The 21468-nt window shown below is 41.3% G+C and overlaps 1 protein-coding gene across 3 annotated transcripts in view; it reads left to right on the top strand.

Moving 5' to 3' along the window:
• The window catches only part of FSTL4 (follistatin like 4), a 369203-nt gene that overhangs the window by 104021 nt on the left and 243714 nt on the right, over positions 1 to 21468 (top strand). The window lies entirely within an intron of this gene.

Genomic DNA, 21468 nt, shown 5'->3' with positions numbered 1-21468 from the left:
CTGCTCTAACATCAAGAGGGAGGTGAAGCCCAGGCCCCTGTTCCATGTTCTTTGAGAGATATGAGCCCTTGTTACTCGACTCTCTTCCATCTCTCTCCTCTCCTCCCCTCCCCTCCCCTCCCCTCCCCTCTTTTGTTACATAACATCTAACTTTAAATGCCCACCATCTAACTTTAAATGCTTAACACTATACATTGCATTGTGGCTAGGTTGCTTGTGGCAGTAAACTTACTGCTAGCATAAAAACACGTTGCTTGTGGGATTAGCACTGGCAGCCAATCTGCCACCAGGCCAAGTTTGAGGTGGTACTAACATATACAGATCAGGATCACATTACTTGAGAGACTTAGGACTCAGCTACATTAGTAAAGAAACAACGATTTGGATGCAGTATAAACATGCAACACCAGATGGCGCCAGAAAGCAGGAAAATTTTATACACTATTTTCCATAGGGTTTCCGCCCTTTTTGTTATAATGATCTAATCTCTGACTTGTTTATAGCCGGTTTCCCCCTCTTCCCCAGGAGAATTTATCCTTCAGGTTCCAAAAATATCAGTAGCACATTCCACAACAACTTGGAACAGGTCTTTTTATGTGTTCCTGTTCTGTGGGCACAATCCACAAGCCAAAGTGAAGATCCTTTCCCTACTTCACAGGTTCTGTAATCAAGAGGGGTGATTTATGTGATCCTCAATCACTATAAATTTGTATCAGGGTACCTCTCTACTTTTATTTCACTTCACTGCCGATCATGACCATGTATTTGAACTGACACTATGTGTGGATTATGAAATAGTTGAGGGGGGTGGGGGGAGAGGATACTGTTTCAAAACCACTCAGGTCCACTGATTTTAAAAAAAATCCCACTCAGAGACTACCAGTCTTGTCTATTTTGTCACCTTTTAGGGCAAGTGAGGAGCAGAATAAATAGACTGAGAAGGGAGCAGAACTTACACAGTGCCATAAGACATGCTCTTCTTTCCATGCATTACATCTGACACTCATGCCATGTGTCTCTCAGGGTGGTACACAATGCCACCCCACATGCAACTTTGTGCCATGACAGATGGTATTTGTTCACTAGCAACTGATATTCTGAGGCATGATGTATCTTTCCAAACAAAGGCTCTACTTTCCTGGTGGTCACTGGCAGGAGTGCAGAGACTCGCGATATTAAAGCAGCGATCCATGTTGTGTATCATTCTAGTCCTCAATGTAGATATTGGAATCACTTGCCATGGAGAGGCCATTTTGTGTCGTATTTCTTTGGTAAATGCAGTGTGTGGTTTAGAGAGGAGAAACAAAGGAAGGGAGAAAGAAAGGTCAAAAGAGCATTCATGATTTATAAATTCAGTAAAAGCCAGATAATCTTTGTAGGTGGCAACATATATTAGAACGTGATGTAGCACTCACATCTAGAGTATTATGCTGGGCTTCTTCAGTGATGTAACTGCTCCCTTGGCTCCCATGTTTATAGCAATCTGAATGGTGCTGGTGATTCAGCACAATGTCTTAGCACAATCCCTACAGTGAATTTGAAAAAGCATTTACAAAAGCAGGAATCAGCTTTGAAGTCTTCAGTTTTAGGAAGCTTTTGTTTTTATTTGCTCAGCAATAATTTCACCTAGGCTAGGAAAAACTATCTGGGAGAGAGAGGGCCTAAACTCTATTTACATTATTCTGACCATGGCTATGATCTATGATTATTTATGCACTTTGCTTGTTTGGCAGAAAGAAACTGTTCCAATTTTCCATCCCATTTGGGTATGACAGGGTGAAGATACCCATACCATTCACTCTAAATGTGATAATACAGTGGTACCTCGGGTTAAGTACTTAATTCATTCCGGAGGTCCGTTCTTAACCTGAAACTGTTCTTAACCTGAAGCACCACTTTAGCTAATGGGGCCTCCTGTTGCTGCCGCGCCGCCGGAGCACGATTTCTGTTCTCATCCTGAAGCAAAGTTCTTAACCTGAAGCACTATTTCTGGGTTAGCGGAGTCTGTAACCAGAAGCTTGTGTAACCTGAGGTACCACTGTAGCAATCATCCACTGCCTGGAAAGCACATTGTTCTCAAGGGACTGAATACACATTATTTTTTATTAAATTAATATGCTGCCCTTCATCCATAGGGTGGTTTACAGTATAAAAACACAAAGATGCAGGACATAATAACAAACAAAAGAATACCCCAAAAGTTTAAAATGCCATAGATAGTTTAATTAGCCAAAGGCCTGGGAGAATTGGAAAGTTTTTGCCTGGTGCCTAAAGATATGTACCGGTAATGAAGATGTTAGGTGAGCCTCCCTGGGGGGAGCATTCCGCAAATGGGGGGGGCACCACAGAAAAGATGTTGCATCCACATGCTGTTGGAGTGGGACAGAGCCAGAAAGGGCTTAGAAATACCTTCACCTGCTTCTTAAAACCTGGTTTCAGCATCCACCCCAAGCTCCCTGTGCTTCAAAGCAAGTTATCCGGTCACTGAGGGGTCAGGTAAGAATTGTCTATTCATCAGACCGAACATGAGGAGAGGAGTTTTTTATTTGCCTACTTTGCCTAGTAGCTGGGTTAAATGGCACTTAGTTAGGGTTACCATATTTTGAAGAGCAAAAAAGAGGACACATTTGCCAACTTCTACTTTTAACTATGGATTGCTATGACGACTCTACCCAGGAAAAAGAGTACATGTCCTGGAAAAGAGGACACATGGCAACCCAAGCTGGGGAGCCATGATAGTTCAGTAGATGTGCAAGTCCCAGTGGGGTACACAATCCCAAGGCAGATACTAGCACACAGGGCCACAGGCTCAAAGTCCAGTCAGGCCCAGTTCCTGCCTCTGCAGCCAATCCGGAGCTCAGAGCACCTGAAGGTCAGTTGTACACAAACACAGTCCCAAAGAGCTCCCGGGAAGTTGAGCAGACACAGCACCTCAGCTCTGCTTCCCTTTTATATCTCGCATGCTGATTGCAGCATCTGGGCTTGATGAGACATGTGAGCCTCACCTGTTCCAAGTCTACTCCAGCTAAGGAATCACATGCCTCCCCTCAGAGCTAGCGAGCCCCACCTGGACAGCTAGAGAGCAGGGCTGTGGGCCTTGACTGCCTCAGCTTCCTAGAGTACCCTGCTTTCTTCTCCAGAACCTGCCCTGTTCATGGACAGGGACCCCTGCTGCTCTGATTCCTGTGCACTGAACCCCATCCCCTCACCAGCCTCCAACACGCTGTGAGTACTTTCTACACCAACCTCTCCTCCTCCACCCCCAGCTTGCCCCAGTGTGCCCCAGTCATGGCTACACCCCTCGCCGCTATCCTCTTCCTCATCCCTGCTGTCCTGCCATTTCATGGCATCATGCCCAGTCCTTGGAGGGCTAAGTTGGCTGGGGACCCCCACCGGGGACCAGCTGCCTTTTTGTTTGAGTTTATAAACTTACTCTAACAAGGCTCCTGCCCCAGACCTCAGACAAGCTCTGCATGGGCCACTATGGGAAGCCATTGGGCTCTGGGTGCTGAACCAGAGGCAGCAGGATGGGGGATTCCTAGACTTGCCCTCAATTTCTGAGACTTTCAGGGCTTTGGGACACATGAGCAGAAAAATGAACCACTTTGCAGTTTACCTGGTCCACACACCTAGATTCTGAGAGATGTAGTGAATCACATGAGCCTCTCTCAACTCTAGTTGGTGTGGCTAGTTGGGACTGAAGCATACAAGTACACTGCTTCTATATAATAGGTCGTGTAGTTTTCCTATGTTATCATGTTCAGGGCAGTAATGATGATTCAGTCCCAATTAAGCAAAGAGGGGCATGTTTTGGGGTTGCCTTAGAGACTCTTGCCTTGGAGAGCTCCTGCGCAGCATTCATAATTTGTGTAGAGTTCTTATGTAATGTTTGACTAATGTCCAGACCAGGGGTCAGCACCCTTATTAAGCTGTGGGCCAGTCCACCATCCCTCACCATGTGGTGGGCCAGACTATATTTTGGGGAAAAAAATGAATGAATTCCTATGCCCCACAAATAACCCAGAGGTGCATTTTAAATAAAAGCACATATTCTACCCATGTAAAAATGCGCTGATTCCCAGACCGTCCACAGGCCGGATTGAGAAGACGATTGGGCCGCATCCAGCCCCCGGGCCTTAGGTTGCCTACCCCTGGTCCAGATCCTAGGCAACTCACCTCACAGTCTTCAGTCACCACATTCCACAAGTTCAGAAAAAAATTGAGAGAGACAAAATTCCCTTTGAGAAATATAAAAGAAATGGAGGAATCATTGATCCCTCAAAAATATTGTGCTTGTGGGGGCAGCGGCAGTGGGGAGTTAAGGCTACAATGTAAGTGGGTGTTACATATATCTATCTTGCAGTAGTTAACTTTCAAGGTTAGGAAGTAGATGCAGATATTAATAGAGAGATAGATTTTTAAAGACTGAGACAACATCTCAGATGACATCTGACTATTTCCACTGGACTCAGTGTTTAAAGAATGGCCGTGATAACTGATACGTTATTTGGACATTTATTTCATCATTGCACCACAAATTTTGTGCGCGGCCTTTGCTAAAGGAATCTCACTGAAGCAATGGGTGCGTGACGCTGAACTATTGATCTGACTCATCTTTTAGAATAGGCCTCAGAGTGTAAGCATTCACTGCAGTGGTCAAAGTGTAAAAGGCAACAGAAGAAGAAGAGAGAAAGAAGGATGGCCTTGGGATTAAGAGGTAAAGCCTGGGGCTGCAGGAAAGAGGTAATGAAAGAAATGAGATTCAACAAGCCCAGCTTTGAGCAATCGCCTACAGGGATTTCATATCATGCTTTTAGAAGCATTTAGAGATCTTTAGCTCTAATCGCTCAATTCCCAACTTCACTGTGATCCATACCCTAAAGCACAGATAACTGGGCTTTTCTTTATTTCTTGCAACGTCCTCCAATGTCCTGACAAGGCCTAACTAAGAAAAATATACAGACATTAGATTACTTAATGGGCTCATTGGGTGGTCAACTAAGCTTTAAATTTAGGTGCCTAGCATTAAAATTAAGTTCTTAGAGAGAGTGTCCTTCCCACAGATGACAATTCAGTTATATCACCTCAATATTCACATGAGAAGGTAGTTGTAGCTCTGCCTTTATCTACTTATTTATTTCTTAAATTTCTATCCCTAAGGGAGCCTGAAGAAGCACACATCCAAGAAAAGGAACAATAAAATATCAAATAAAATACATATTTAAAACATTAAAAACAACTAAAAAATTAAAACAATAAGATTTTAGTAGCCACTGACAGCCTTTATCTTCCATGAATATCATATGAATTAATGTTATTGTCTTATCTGTGTTACCACTAAGACGTTATCCAGTTCTGCTCTCCCTCACATAAGCTTTGTCTGCCTGTCAATCATTCATTCTACCTTCCTTTCACTCCAACCTCAATTCCCCAACTATAGTCTCTGGACCACCAGTGGTCCATGAGCGTCATTCAAGTGGTCCATAGCATATCTGCAGATTTGTGATTAAAGGTGGAAGACGGCACACTGATAGCATTAAATAGTCATATTAATTTTTAATTGTATTTTTATTACTTTTATTCCTTAACATTGTATTTTATTGTATTAGAATTCTATAGAATTCAAATTGTGATACAACAAAATACAAAACATAGGAAATAAAAAGAAGCACTAAAAATACAATTAAAAATAATTCTGCATCCAGCACTGTGCATTACATTTGCTACAACAGGCAAAAGAAAATCCTTACGTAATCTGCCAGACCTTCAGCAATTTTTGAGTTGTCTGTGAGGAGAAATGTTTTGGAACCACTGATCTAGACAATCTGTTATGTTAGCCCATCGTAGATGAATGTATCTGGTTAGCAGATTTTTATGCATAAACTTCTGCACTATGACTAAAATATTTCTAGCCTAATCTCACCCAGTTTGTCAAGCTGTATTCCCTGGTTATAAATCAGGCATGCTGTCCTCCTATTCCAATTCCCAGAGTGTCCTAAAATTAATATGGGGGCCAATAACACTCTGTCATTCTCCTCTGAGCCTCCTGTTATCTCTTTCCAGTGGAATTCTGACACATTGGTGTCCTCCTCTATATCCTCTTTAGATAATGTGCCTGAAAAATGTGCATGACCTCCAGACTTCATCAGCTAAAAGAGTGGGCTGCACTTGGTTGGTTGGTTGGTTGGTTGGTTGTTGTTGTTGTTGTTTTAAAAGAACCCATTAGTCTTTCCAGGAGTACAAGATGTTTATGCAGAGGCAAACTTGTTGTAAGCTTATGCAATATAAAGCAGAAAGAATTTTTTCTATATTTTTCTTCTAAACAAGGGATTCTTGTTGCAAGAAAAAGAGGGCGAGGGAGAAACTGTCTCCAAATCCTTGCTCTCATGTACAACAAATATGAGAAATCAGCACCATTTGCCTGCTGAGTTGGACTTAAGCACCCCTTAGAAATTACGCTGAACCCGTCATATTGCAGTGACAAAAATGCATACTTTGGTTTGCTAGCTGAAGAGCAACGGAGCTGAATTAGCATATGACTAAATTTATATTGCTTCAAAGTATAAATTTACCTGAGGAATAGATCATAAATATGCATTGCTAAGGGAAGGAGGAAGCTCCCTTATCAGATCTGCTAGTTTATTATCCTTACAAGCAAAGTAAATTATACTTGCTCAATACGATGGGGGCACGCAGGATATTTAAATTTACTTACTATTCTTCACAGGTAATTAATGTGTAATTCATGCTTGATAGCATTTTGATGGCCTAGATGTGATCTATGCAAGCCATAAAACACTGAAATCAGTGCCATAGCATTCATATATTTTTTATGGGAATGGATTGTAACCTGCATATTTACTGAATATACAGCTAGAGACACTCACAGCTAGAGAAACTGCAGAACGTACCCTAACCATTATAATCTGAACTGTTAGTGTCCTATGATTCTGCATATGAAAGGTTCTGTACTCGGTAAGATATCTGATGCAGAATTCACATTCCTAGCTCAGCTATCTGAGCTATCTGCATCTTTAAAAGGAAATTTATAGTACTCATGATCGTGGAGATGCATTTAAAAACAAAACCTGCTAGTAAATTCCGCAGGAGGTTTAACTCCCATTAAACTTACTGGAAGTTCAGCCAATCAGAAATTTTGCATTGAAACTGCAGTAGAGAATAGATTTTTTAAAGAGAGGTGACAATGTATACCATAGTACGGTTATAAAAAACATAAAACCTTTGAAAATATTGGAAATTGAGTTTAGCAGTGTACTGTGTTTTGTGTATTAAAGGATACTGATGAGATGTGCATGATCAAAAGCCAAAGTTAAGCACTTTGAAATCTCATTGACTTCAGTGGGGAAACAGGAATGTGCACTTAGCTGACCAATTGAAATCTACCAGAGCTAAGTATGGTGTAGCTTTGGCTAGATCATGTCCATTGAATTTAATATCAAGAACAACCATAGCTTCTTCCTACTAATGTCTATACATCACTTATTTCTAACCTGAATCCATGTGATCACCAGGAGCAGTTCACAAGGGAGACAAATAGACTTCTTCTCCTGTCACACTAATGTTAATATAATATAGTACCTCCAGTCTTCGGCCATATTTGGTAAATTTAATTAGTGTCAAAAAGTGGCTTGTTTTGTAAGATGATCAGTTTTTAACCAAAGTAAATTACTTTCTTTATGACTAATAAATTAAACGAATTATATCTTTTTTATGCAGCATGGTGGGCTCATAAATCCTCCAAGCAGTAGTTAGCTAGTAGTTTCACTTGATTACCTTTTCCATTACTGTTTTTTATACTCCTTGCCAGAGTGGGGAATTCATTCAGCTTTAATAACACAAGAGAAATGTTGATGAGCAGCTTGTTTAATTAGTGAACTACATCCTGAATTTTGTCGTCGTCTCAGAAGCTGAGAAGTGACCTGAGAGATCCTTCAGTTCGCCTTGGCTGATGAGCCTTAGAAATTTCTTTTTAGGCAGTCAAGTCTTCTTTGGACAGCCATATGCTTTTAACAGACAGGCATTGTTGTAAATAGCAATCACATGAAAGAACATGCCTTTGGAGCTACTTTGCTTAATGTACCAGATGACCGAGGTCAAATGTTTAGTCAGAAGCTATTACTCACCTGTGTGTTAATTAAGAGTGCTTTTGAGAAGTCCTCTTATGAGGCTGTTCTTTGTAGTGTGGTTTGCCATGTTGGGAATGCAAAGCAGTATTTCACTCCAAAATAGCTTATTTGTGTGGCTCCTTTATTTGAAAAGAAGGGGGGAACCTATTTGGCTAAAGAACAGCTCAAAACAAAGCCAGCTTGTAGGCAACACGCTATGCGCTATTTTCCCATTCTCCTCTACCTCAGCTATTGTCTGTTTTACAATTTCACCCATGGCATGAACATTGGATAAGGATCATGGGAGTTGATGCATGCTGCTAAGCCTGAGTAGGCTTGCAGGAGAGGATGGGATCAGATGAGAAGAGTAGCAAATATCAAGTAGCATACCAGGAAGGCAGCTCTGATTGGAGGAGCAATGCATGGTTCAGGCTGGGGTGAGGGAAACAAGATGCTATTGCGCAATGAAGTTCCACCATCCCTGACCCCACTGATCATGCTGGCTGGGCCTGATGGGAATCCAACATAGAAGGGGACAGGTCCCCCATCCCTGTGATATTCTATAGCCCCTAGATAATATTGTTCAAAGAGAGAGGGAAAGTGAGTATAAAGAGGGGCTTCTGGCCCATGGTTTTAGCCCTGAGCCCATGGGGGACAGGTCCGCCCAGTGCTACCTCTCCAGTCCATTCACTACAATGGCTGTCAAAGGTGGGGAATCCTTCACACATTTACCACTTCATGCACAGGCCACCCAGATCCTGGAACCCTGGGTAATCTGGGATGTAACAGCCACAGGGAAGCCTCTCAGGACTGTGGGGCAGGGAAGTTAACTCTTTCTGTCTCTGCTAATGTACCTGCAGAAGATTCATGTCCAAAGTTGCCATTGTGGAGGCTTCCCTAGAAATCCAAATAGCAACTGTGGAGAACTGATTTCTCTCCCCCCACCATCCCCCCAGGGCCAAATCCAGGACCAGGACATTGCTCCAGCTTGCCTGCAGCTGCTCTTTACATAACAAACAGTATGTGATCATTGCGTTCCATTTGCCCAATTAATGTTGCCTCTAAGAGCTCAGTCCTAGGACTATTTATTCAGGAGCAAATCCCACTATGTTTGACAGCGTTTCCTATGTGTGGCTTACTACTGACTAAATCCCCTTAAGTGTACATAGAATTGCAGCATTAGAAGCATTATTTTAAATCACCAGGGCACAAATTAAATGGATTTGGTGAAGAACAACAGTGCCTCTAGATGCTCTCTGAGTGACAGCCTTCTTAATCACAAGCACTCTGTTACAAATAGATGGTTTGATGCCTTTCACTAGGCTGAGGAACTTGGAGCTTAGCCTTTGCCAAATGTACATAACCAAAGCATGTGCTAAAATACTATCAGACTAGCACTACAACAGATTTGGTTTATTGCTTTATTTAGAGCCCCACCGTGAATCTGCCCACTGGCGCAGATAAATAAGGCTTAGCCCCTGCAAACAGTTACTCACTGGCACAATTCTTTATATTCCTACAACCAAACATTCCAGATAATTAACACTGCAGCAAGTCCCAAGTAATTACACAACTGGATCCTAAATGGACAGCAGGCATGGCTTTGTGCCAAACCAACTGCGGCTGCTATTTGCCACTGTGAGGAATCCTTTTCTGTAACTTTGAATAGCATTCAGTGACATCCCGTGTATTAGTAAAAATATCAAATTATATTAATGGGAAGAGAGAGCTGTGTTTCTAAATGGGAAATGCCTTGGGGCTTTTCTCGTATTGACTCATTCGCAGCTGAAGCCTGTCTATTGTTTCTCTTGCCTGAACTGAACACTGACTGATAATTCTTGTGTGGTGCTTTAGCTCTTCAAAGGACTATACAAATATTAATTTGCCAAAGTCTAATAATCCTCTCTAGCATGTCCTTGCCAAAGAGCTCAGGGAAACATGGGTTGAATAATGCCACTGAGCATTGGGGCTAGCTGTTCCTTATGCAGCAGGAACTCAGACTTAAGTGCTTACATGTTGAATTCCAAGGTCAGATTTTGATATTTGCAATTTTGACTGTGTGGATATAAATCCCCATGATCCACCCCTCCTCAGCAAAGCATGCCCCTCTATTGATTTTTATTCTCAAGTGAGCATTGCCGCGTTCTGCAAATTGCTAGTCCTTACCAGGCTGAAAATTAGCATCTCTCTATCTGGATACAATGCCATTTTGTTACCTAGCGGTTAATTCGCTAGTTCAGTGGGTGAGGGGTGTGCAGAGAGATGCAGAGCTCCAACTCCATTCACACATTACAGTGGTACCTCGGGTTACAGATGCTTCAGGTTACAGACTCTGCTAACCCAGAAATAGTGCTTCAGGTTAAGAACTTTGCTTCAGGATGAGAACAGAAATCATGCTCCGGCGGCGTGGCGGCAGCAGGAGGCCCCATTAGCTAAAGTGCTTCAGGTTAAGAACAGTTTCAGGTTAAGAAAGGACCCCCAGAACGAATTAAGTTCTTAACCTGAGTTACCACTGTACTTGTGAAGTCTGTACACAGAAAGAGACAGTGGAGTTGTGCTGCTTGCCCTGTCCCTGAGGCCATATGACCTCACTGTGCACATATTATGTGCCAAATGCCCCACTACAGGCATAGCCTTCATCAGGAACTGGAATTACAGGACACGGCATCTCCTCAGACATCCATGCTCAATATGTGGTCATGAGCAAACAGGGTCAGATGGAGGCGCATGACATCGGGGCAGTGGTGTGGCTCTGCTCCTCCTTCCTACGTGAGGGGCACCTCCATGTCAATCAGGTGAGAGGAACCTTTGTCCTTACCACAGTGGTTTTCCTAATGCAGTGCTTTAGTTTAGCTTGAGTTTCCCAGTTGGGGTGAATAAGAGTCATTCACTCATGGGGTAGGGCAAGTAAAGACTGCATGAACTTGAGACACTATTTGGGTAGTGGCTTAGCCTGCTTCCTGATAGCACTAACCACTGAGAGTCAACATTGTTCCTAACAGCATAGCTTCCTTCTGGGTTCTGCTTCTTGGTCATGCCAACATGTGATGAATCATGTTAGGAGTTTGCTTCTATCATCATCCTCATTATCATCACCAATGATGATGTAGCACCATCAAGTACACTTTATGGAATAGTGCAGGTAAATGAAATCCAGGGAAGCAGAGGGTACAGTTATCAGAGAGAAGAGGAAGGAAGGGGGTGAGGGTCCAAATATGTCCTGGGGGCTTTTTTGGATTTTTTTTTTTTAAATCAGAGTGTGAGACTGCCATGGACAGAATATCCCAAGTCTACAACCCAACCAAAATCAAGTTTGAGTGCCCACAGTTCTCTTTTAAAATAGAGCCCTTTATATGACTGTTAACTGTGCTGATTTTTTTCTGCAGGGCTTTTGTGCTTTAGCACTGGGACAATGTGTTCTGACAAATGTACAGTATACACTGTAATTGTAAATGACCTTTGCAGTCAAGCCACGCACAGGTTACAGTATTAGCAGTCCCATGGATATTGTTGCAGGGGCATGCTGAACAATTAGTAAAGTGAATAAAGGATATTCAGATATGCCACTTAGGGACTGTAATTTTTATGCCACTTGGAGACACTTTGACCTTCTAGTTTATTATGATTCAAGAAAAAATGTCAATATTTCTCAGCCTGCCAAGGTTGGTGGGAATTTTAATAAGCTATTGAGTAGAGAAGTTAATCCTCCAATAACAGATTCCTTGCCTTTGAATCTACAGTGTTGAAAATTAAGCTTTAACTACAGCTGGAGGAAACGTGGGATTTTGTTTTCATTTTTTACATATAAAGCTGTTGACTGATGCTGCATTTCCATATTATAACTCACTTCAGGCGGCAGGGGCTTTGGAGCTCCTACCTTTGGCATGGAAGAATTTTTGTGCTACATTATAATGGTGGAAAAGATGATAATGCAGTAACAACAGAAGGATTAAAGCTTGCAGCAAATTGCAAACTAACCTTTCTGTTTTGATTAGTCCTTTTGCAACATGCTTTTGTAATGCTCTACATTATGCTTATTACAATTAACGTTGCACAGTAATCTTCTAATTTCGAAAAACTTGGATAATTGAGTAAAATGCTAGTTATTAATTTTTGAACAGTACCTTCATTGGGAAATCCTTTTCTGTATCCATTTCTACTAATAGCTGTAAGCCTTCTGCTCTCTGAAACATCAGGTCCCACATTATTAGAGACTAACATTTTTTTTTGTTAGGATTTCAGTGTCATCCAATCTTTTTGTGGCACTACCTGAAAGATACGGGAATCAAATGGTATAAATTTGAGCCTGTGTATAAACCCTGCTATAAATATGAACATGAAAATCTGCATGATATACATGTCAACATGTCTAAACCTGGTCAATATCTCCTGGACAAAAAAGGATGGAGGCAATCTTTTCCCAAACTCTTAAGGTGATATGATAGAGCCAGTCAGTGCTGTCTGCATACAGCTTATTTTGTTCAGCCTTAATCTCTAGTCAAACAAGTTTTGTGAGTGTTAGAAGTGCTTCAGAAACCATTTGATTAGTAACAAGAGAATGCCAAAATAAACAATATGTATGTATGGCTCTCATGTTACTGTCAAATGTCTTCAAACTGCTGTGTGTATCTAACCTAAATTTTCATCCTTGGAAACTCATCCAACAATAGAGTGTGCCCATTGCCAGCTGAATGCCTCCTAATTAGTCTTCATTACATTAAAGCAGGTGTAGCCAATGCAGTGCCCTCCAGATGTTGTTCGACTACAATTCCCATCATCCCTTATCAGCCATGCTGGTGGGCCTGATGGGAGTTGTGGTCCAACAACATTTGGGGGGCACTTGGCTAGCCTGCCTCAAAGAACCCAATGTGACCTTATCTGGTTTTGTGACACCAGTTTTATGCTGTTCGGAACACAATAATCTTTTCACTTTACGAACAAAAGTTTCCTATTGATATCAAGCACATTGCTGAGTATACAGACACAACTTTATTGAAATCACGCGGTTGCTACATTGTAATTATTTAATCACTGAGGCTTTAGTTTCTCACATGGCTTAACCACCTGTTTATTCATTATTTATTTCAACAATTTATCTACCACTTAATTACAGCGGACGGGATTCAGCTCAGTTGCTGGCATGTGTAGAATGCATTGCCCACTCAGACAATAGGACTTCTGGACTTCCGGTTTGGATCGCCAGCAGTATGAGAGCGTAGTGAAGTTGCAGCCCAACCTCGCCAAACTGCACAGGGTTTTTTGAGGGGCAACGCAAAGGCACTGCGACCCCAAAACCTCAAGGGGGGCCCCCTTGAGGGAAACGCAACCGGCAGCGTCGGAGGGGTTCCGGAGTTTCTCCGGGTCTTTTTTCTACCTTTGGGAGAAGACCCGAGTATGATGGGACCGAGCGACGCATTTTCTGTAAGCCCTGCGGACCCTGTACAGCGATGCCTCTAGCTCTCACTGAGAGTGGCGACAGATCTCCGTAACCTTAAGAACAGTTGCCCTTGGAGCAGAGTGATAAATATATGGAGATACTCTGGAAATAGAGCCCAAGGAGCGACGGATGTCAACAGATTAAGTTAAGGAGCCCGACCTGTATTTCGGATTTAAGATGGCGCTGGGACTAACATCGGAAGAGTGAAACAAAGAAACTCTCACTCACCCGCTGTAGAAATGTGGAAGGGAAAGTCCCCGTTGGAGGCTCCGCGGGGCAAAAGTAACTAAGCAGAAAATTAGCAGAAAACTAACTAATTTGAGGAAACCCTAGAGACTTTGTATCGTTTTGGCAGTTACAGCAGAGGGGCTTGAAAAGATTGCTTAAAGGGAACGTTGAGAAGAGCAAACGGAGGCGATACTTAGAAACGGAAAGGAAGGAGGGGAGAGGAGGGGGAGAGGAGATAGCGGACTAAAGTGGCACTGAAGGAGCAGTTCTTTCCACCCCCACCCTCACCCACCAGCTTTTGTTAGCGGTGTAAAATAGACTCGGACCATTGCCTCCCCTCCCTATTTCTCAGAGCCCCTTGATATTTTTCTTAGCCCTTCCCTGCATTTTACTAACCGCGGGAGGACAGCCCCGCGCAAAATTTGTATACAAACAACACCCCAGTATCTATCCCCGCTGGGCAGCAACTCTGCTGGATTTTAGGTACTCCTGCTGGATGTTAAAGGACCCAGCAACACATTGGGATCTAGTCCGTGCTACGTGCTACGAAGACTGCCGCTTCCGTTCTCCTCCTTTTTTCTTGTTTTTTCCCCCTCTTTATTGGACCTGTGTTACGTGTGGAACACCTCTCCCGGGGGGGGGGTAGAAACCTCACCTCCCTTCTCCACGCTTGTTGGAAAGCTGAAGTTCAACTTAGATTTTCTTTTTTTTCCCTCCACGGTGAATCAGCACATCCTGAGATACCGGACTGGCCCCCCTTCCACCTCCCCTCCCCCCTCCGACGTGCTTTAAAATTGAAAAAAGAAAGGACCTTCATTTTCCCCCTTTGCTTTTTCCCCTTTCCCCTTTCCTTTCCCTCCCCTTTTCTACCCCCCCTATCCCATCTCCCCTTCCCTCTCCATCTTTTCCCTTTCTCCCCTCTTTCCCTTTGGCCTTCTCCTCAAATATATATATTTTTTTTACCCCTCTAATTACAGTCTTTTTACATTTATGTATGACAACCCTTTAAGCTGATTATAAGCTGTGATTTTGTATGCTCTCCGACGAACAGTAGCTGAGACCTAAATAAGGGGATTGAACAGGACTTGGTTGGGCCAAGCCACCATTTATAACGTGGGGATTGTCGTTGATTGCTGATTTGGATAGGGCTTCTTTAAGACGACCTGACGGTGGAATTTAGTAACGCTACCCTGCCCTGTCCAAGGGGTAGATCAGCACCCCCCGCTGAGATTACTAAAATTACCAAAGATTGTGCGCCCTTTAGGGGAGAGCTAAAGGACTCTTAAGCTTGTATATAACTGAAAATTTAGGGAGGGAGGATGTGGGCTGGGCAGATGGCGGGAAAGGATGGGAAGAAGTCAGCAGGAACACCAATAGAGAGGAAATCCTCGAAACAAGAGGAAATCAGAGACCTAGATGCTTTATGGTTAAAAATAAAAGAGGAATTTAAACAGAATGAGACATACATGGAAAAAAAACTAGGAGAGATGCAGGAATCTTTTGATAAGAAAATAGAGGGGGTGGTAGGGGAAATGTCAAACAGAATAAATGAACTCACGACCAGAACAAAGGCTTTAGAAGATTCAAACAAAAAGATACAAAGAGAGATGAAAGACCAGAGGAAAGAAGTTGAGAAAACAAAGGAGAATTTTGGAGAGCTGAGTAAGAGTCAAGACCAAGTTCTGGACAACTTAGCAATGATGGAAATGAAACAAAAACAGCTAAACTTAAAGTTCAGAGGAGTGGGAGAAGAAGTGGAGGAGGACATTAAAAAGAAAATGATTAAGGAACTGGCGAGGTGGTTAGCATTAAAAGAAGAGGAAATGGCACAAACGATAGAAAACGTCTTTAGGATAAAAATAAGACCTAAGCATAACAGACTGAAAAAGGTTCCAGGAGATTGTTTAGTGATCTTCAAATCAATAGAGATGAGAAACGTAATCTTAAGGGAAAGTTACCAGAAGAAATTGGTAATTGATGGAAGACCAATTATCATTTTTAAAGAAATACCAATCAGACTCCTTCGTAAGAGAGAGAACTACAAACAGATAGTTAACATTTTAAGAAAGAATGGTATACAACATAGATGGGAATTCCCCGAAGGGATTTCCTTTTTCTACAAGGGGAAAAGATTCAAGATAATGGACAATCAGGAAGTCAGGAAGTTTTTACGTAGATATGATAAAGATCTCGGGGGGGTGGAGGAGAGAGTTGGAGGGAAGAGTGGAGAAAGAGAAGAGAGGGCCGGTGCAGGAGTGGGAGGGAGGGGGGAGGGGGGCAGGGGGACGGAGGGAGGGGGTGGGGGGAAGGGGGAGGAGACAGAGGAGGAAGAGGAGGGTGAGGAAGAAGAAGAAACAGAGGACAAAACCACCCGAATTTAAATTGGTAAAACTTAAACCAGTAAATTACTGACTTATTGTTAGATAAAAGTGATAATGAATCTTAAAATTTTAACATGGAATGTGAACGGCTTGAACGAAAAAACTAAAAGGAATAAAATTGTAAACATGTTGAAAAAGAAAAAACTGGACGTAATCTGTATACAAGAGACTCATGTAGCCAAAAAGCACAAGCACGTCTTAGTAAATAAGAACTTAGGAATAGAATTCATAAACTCCACGGCAGAGAAAAAAAAAGGAGTAACAACATATGTCAATGAAAAATGGGAACCTAAATTGATTTATAAGGATGAAGAAGGAAGGATTTTGGGGGTTCAAATCAATTTCCAGGGGGAAAAGATTAATGTGGTAAACATATATGCGCCAAATTCAAATAAGCCAGAATTGTTTAGGAAATTAGAACAAGTGATATTAGAATTAGGAAATGACAAGATGATATTACTGGGAGATTTTAATGCAGTGCCGACACCGGAAATTGACAGAAATTCAGAAAAGAGAAAACGAAACCAAGGAAAGTTACCAAAAACATTTCAGGACCTGGAAGAAAATATGGACCTAATAGATATATGGAGACACAAGCATCCAACAGAAAAGCAGTTTACCTTTTTCTCAGAGGTGCATAAAAGCTGGGGCAGAATAGACCAAATTTGGACCTCGAGGGAACTCACCTTAAGAGCCACGAAATGTGAAATCCAACCGAGAACCCTCTCTGATCATAACTCAATAACACTGGAGATAAAAGGAACATCGCAGGGGGGCTTCAGATGGAGGCTGAACGAATATTTATTAGATAATGACGAGATTATTGAAAAAGCCAAAGCCACGTTAAAAGAGTATTTTGACCTAAACCTTAACACAGGAACAAACATAGAAGTGGCATGGGATGCTAGTAAAGCGGTTATAAGAGGCTTTTTCATTCAGCAAAACAATTATAAGAAGAAAATAAGACAGCAAAAGAAGGAGGAAATACTTAAACAGCTACGGGAGTATGAGAAAAAATTAATAGAATACCCGAAAGATGAACAAAGCCTACAAACAACGAAATTATTACAAACACAATATTCGATGTTAATGAACCAAGAAATTGAATGGAAAATTAAGTTAATGAGGCAAAGATATTTTGAATCAGCGAATAAAACGGGGAAATTTCTGGCCTGGCAATTGAGAAAAAGACAAAAACAAAATGTGATAAACAAAATAATGGTTGAGGAAGAACTGATAGTAGATCCAAAAAGAATACAAAATAATTTCCTTAAATTCTATGAGGAGCTATACAAGAAAGGAGAAGAGGATCCAATCCAAATAGAAAGATATTTAGAGAAATGTAAAGGGAAGATTGTTACAGAGGAAGAAAGACGCCAATTAAACAGACCCATAAACACAGAAGAGATACAGAATGCGATAAAAAAAAATGAAATTGGGTAAGGCACCAGGACCGGACGGCCTTTCGGCCAAATATTACAAAGTTTTGGAAAGCCAACTGACATCAGCGCTTTGCGATACGATGAATAATATCTTGAGAGGAGGGAGGATACCCGAGTCCTGGAGGGAAGCCTTTATAACATTAATCCCCAAAGTAGACACAGATAAACTGAATATGAAGAATTACAGGCCAATATCTTTGCTCAACAATGACTACAAAATATACGCTGAAATTATGGCAAACAGATTGAAAAGATGTTTAACAAATCTAATCCACAAGGACCAATCGGGTTTCCTCCCAAATAGATTTCTGAAAGATAACGTGAGACATGTTATAAACATAATTGAACACTTGGAGATTAATAATGATATCCCTGCAGCTCTGGTCTTCATAGACGCCGAGAAGGCGTTTGATAACGTCTCTTGGTCGTTTCTATTAAAATCCATAGAAAAGGCGGGGATAGAGGGAGAATTTATGAGAGGAATACAGGCAATATACTCAATCCAATCTGCTAAACTGGTGATAAATAATAACCTTACAAACAGATTCAAGATCGAGAAGGAAACAAGACAGGGTTGCCCTCTCTCCCCGCTCTTATTCATCATAGTTTTAGAAGTTTTGGCAAATAAAATAAGATCAATGCCTGAGATACAAGGGATAAAAATTGGATCAAAGGAGTTCAAACTAAAAGCTTATGCGGACGACCTGATGTTATCCTTGGAAGAGCCGCAAGGAAGTCTGGGCAGAGCGCTGGAAGTCTTAGAGGAGTACGGTAGACTATCTGGTTTCAAACTGAACAAATTTAAAACCAAAATGCTGATAAAGAATCTGAGTAACGATATAAAAGAAAAATTAGAGAGACAAAACGGAATTAAAGTGGCAAAAAAAATAAAATATTTAGGAATATGGCTCACACCAAAAAATATAAACCTGATTGAAGACAACTATTCGGCAACGTGGAATAAAATCAAAAAAGACCTGGATGTTTGGAACAGAGTTAACCTCTCCTGGCTGGGTAGGATGGAGGCTATAAAAATGAATATACTCCCTAAGATGCTGTTTCTGTTTCAAAATATTCCCGTTATTAGAGGGTCCAAAATATTCAAAGACTGGCAGAAAACTCTCTCAAGATTCATTTGGCAGGGAAGAAGGCCAAGGATCAGGCTTAAATTACTCACGGACCGAAAGGAGAGAGGAGGGCTTGCAGTCCCCAATCTAAAACTATATTACGAAGCTGCTTGTTTATGTTGGGTTAAGGAATGGATAACCTTGGAGAACACCGATTTATTAGACCTCGAAGGGGCAGATAATAGGTTTGGCTGGCATGCCTACCTTTGGTCAAATAAGGAGAAGCCCCATAAAGGATTTTCGAATCACATCATCAGAGGCCCCTTGTATGAAGTTTGGGAAAAAAATAAAAAATTGCTAGAGGGGAAAACACCTTGGTGGTTATGCCCAACAAATATCCTAACAATTAAAAAAACAAACCAGGAAGATCAAAGATTGACATATGAAGATTTATTAGTTAGATCTCAAAATAGCTGGAAATTAAGGCCATACGAGGAGTTAAAAGAGAAGCTGACGGGTTGGATACAGTATCATCAGATTAACGCAAGGTGGACGGAAGATAAAAAAATAGGAATGAACGAAAAGAAATCTAAATTTCAGATTGAGATAATCGAGAGTAAATCTAAATTATTGTCTAAAATGTATAACATATTACTGGAGTGGGACACAAAAGACGAAGAAATTAAGGAAGTCATGGTCAAGTGGGCGATAGATTTGGGATATAACATAGAATATGAGAAATGGGCAAAATTGTGGAATGAGGGAATGAAATTCACGGCAAGCGCTGCAATTAGAGAAAATTTAGAAAAAATGATATATCGATGGTACTTAACACCAGAAAAACTAAGTAGGATGTATAGGACTGGAGATAAGGCCTGTTGGAGATGTAAAACAAAAGAAGGTAATTTTATACATATGTGGTGGGCATGTGAGGTAATGAAAAAATTTTGGAATCAAATATATGATGAGTTAAAAAAAATATTTAGATACACATTCCCCAAAAAACCAGAGGCCTTTTTATTAGGGATTGTTGGAGATGAGATAAAGAAAGAAGATAAAACCCTATTTCAATATTCAATGGCAGCGGCCAGAATGCTAATCGCCCAAAACTGGAAAAGTACAACTATACCAACGGTGAGGGATTGGCAATTAAAACTATATGACTTCATCGAATTGGCAAAAATGACGCAAAGAATTAGAAACCAAAAAAGTGCAAAGTTAAATGAAGATTGGAACAAATTTATGGCTTATATAGAAGGAAATTTTAGAAACTTACCAACTATAGCAGGTCTGGTATAAAACTTCCAGTGTACAAACTAAATACCAACACCAGCTGTAAAAGGAAACTATTAAAACTGGAAACCCGAAATCAGCAGGGAAGGAGGTCAGGTGATGGGTGTTAACTGTTATATACACTAAGTTTTTTCTTTTACTTTTTTCTTTAATTTTCTCGGTTTTTCTTTTTAGTGCCTTTTTTTTCTTTAATTCACGGGCTACGGTGCTCAGTGTGCAGCTGTATTTTGTGTTGTTTTTTCTTTAACTGCTTTTCTTTTTTCTGTTTTGCATATGTCTGTGTTATGAAAGCTATTTAATAAAAAGAATTTTTTTTAAAAAAAGACCATAGGACTTCTGTCCCTCTCATCCTTCCTATACCCCTTAAATATGTTCTGGAGTGCTGGGTGGAAGTGTGGTTTTGCAAGCAAATCTCATTCTCTACATACATACCCTACCTAGCATTATGTTGAATTCTCTAAGCAGTGTACAAGTAATTCAATACAGTAAATATAAAAAAAATCAGTTTAAAATATAAAATCAGAAATCAGTTAAAATGCTCAAGGGAAGGAATAAAGTATTCAGTAGATGCCAGATATTCAACAGGGAGGCCCTTATGACCTCAAGTGGGAAAGAGTTCCATAAAATTGGGTCCACAATACTGAAAACACAGCTCCTGGTGGATATAAGCTACTTATACTAGCAATGGGAGGTCCAATACAGTACAGTGAATGGCCTGAAGATCTCAGGTGCTTCTTGAGATATTCTGGACTCAGATTAATGACCTTATAATTTTACACAGGAACCTTGAGGCTGACCTGGTAGCATATGGGCAGCCAGCACAAACATTTGAGCAATAATCTGTCCTCTTCAGCAATCTAGTCTCAGTGTTTTGCACCAGTTTGCAGCCTCTGGACCAGCTCAATGTACAAACCTAATTCTGTGTCTTTTCAAAAAGACATGCAACATGATCATGCACATGTTTCTTCAGAAGTCCTGGGTAGGTTCAACAGGAGGAATCCAACATAGCACTCTCATTCTATCAGTGCAAGGATTTCTGCATGCACAACAGAACATTCTCCTCTTTTCCTCCTGCCCCCTTACATCTGTTCTAGGGGTTCTCCCAACCCTCTGGAGCAGATTTGGCATGCACAGTGGAAGGGGGAGGGAGTCCTGTTGCGGAGGCAGAAATCCTTACACTGATGGGACACGGTAGTTAGATACCACTCAGTGAAATTGAATCCCTAGTAAATATGCTGACATTGCAGCCTTTAAATGTCAGAAATGTTTTAATGACTGAAATGCTGAAGAACTATTAAGCATGCTGATGGGGGAATGACAAAGGAGCCAGGTTGCTTGTCTGTCACTGTTAACGGTGAGTCTTGGGCCAGAATAGTTCAAGAGACGAAAGTGGAACCTAACTTCTAAGTCAGAGAGCTGTCTAGCAAAGAGATCTACTAGAAAGGTGGTCTATGCATATGGCTAATGAATTCAACTTTTAAAATCATCAAGTAA

The sequence above is a fragment of the Podarcis gaigeae genome (genome assembly GCF_964106915.1).
Source record: "Podarcis gaigeae genome assembly, chromosome: 2".
Classification (NCBI taxonomy): Eukaryota; Metazoa; Chordata; class Lepidosauria; order Squamata; family Lacertidae; genus Podarcis; species Podarcis gaigeae.
This window is presented reverse-complemented; position numbering and strand designations above follow the sequence as displayed.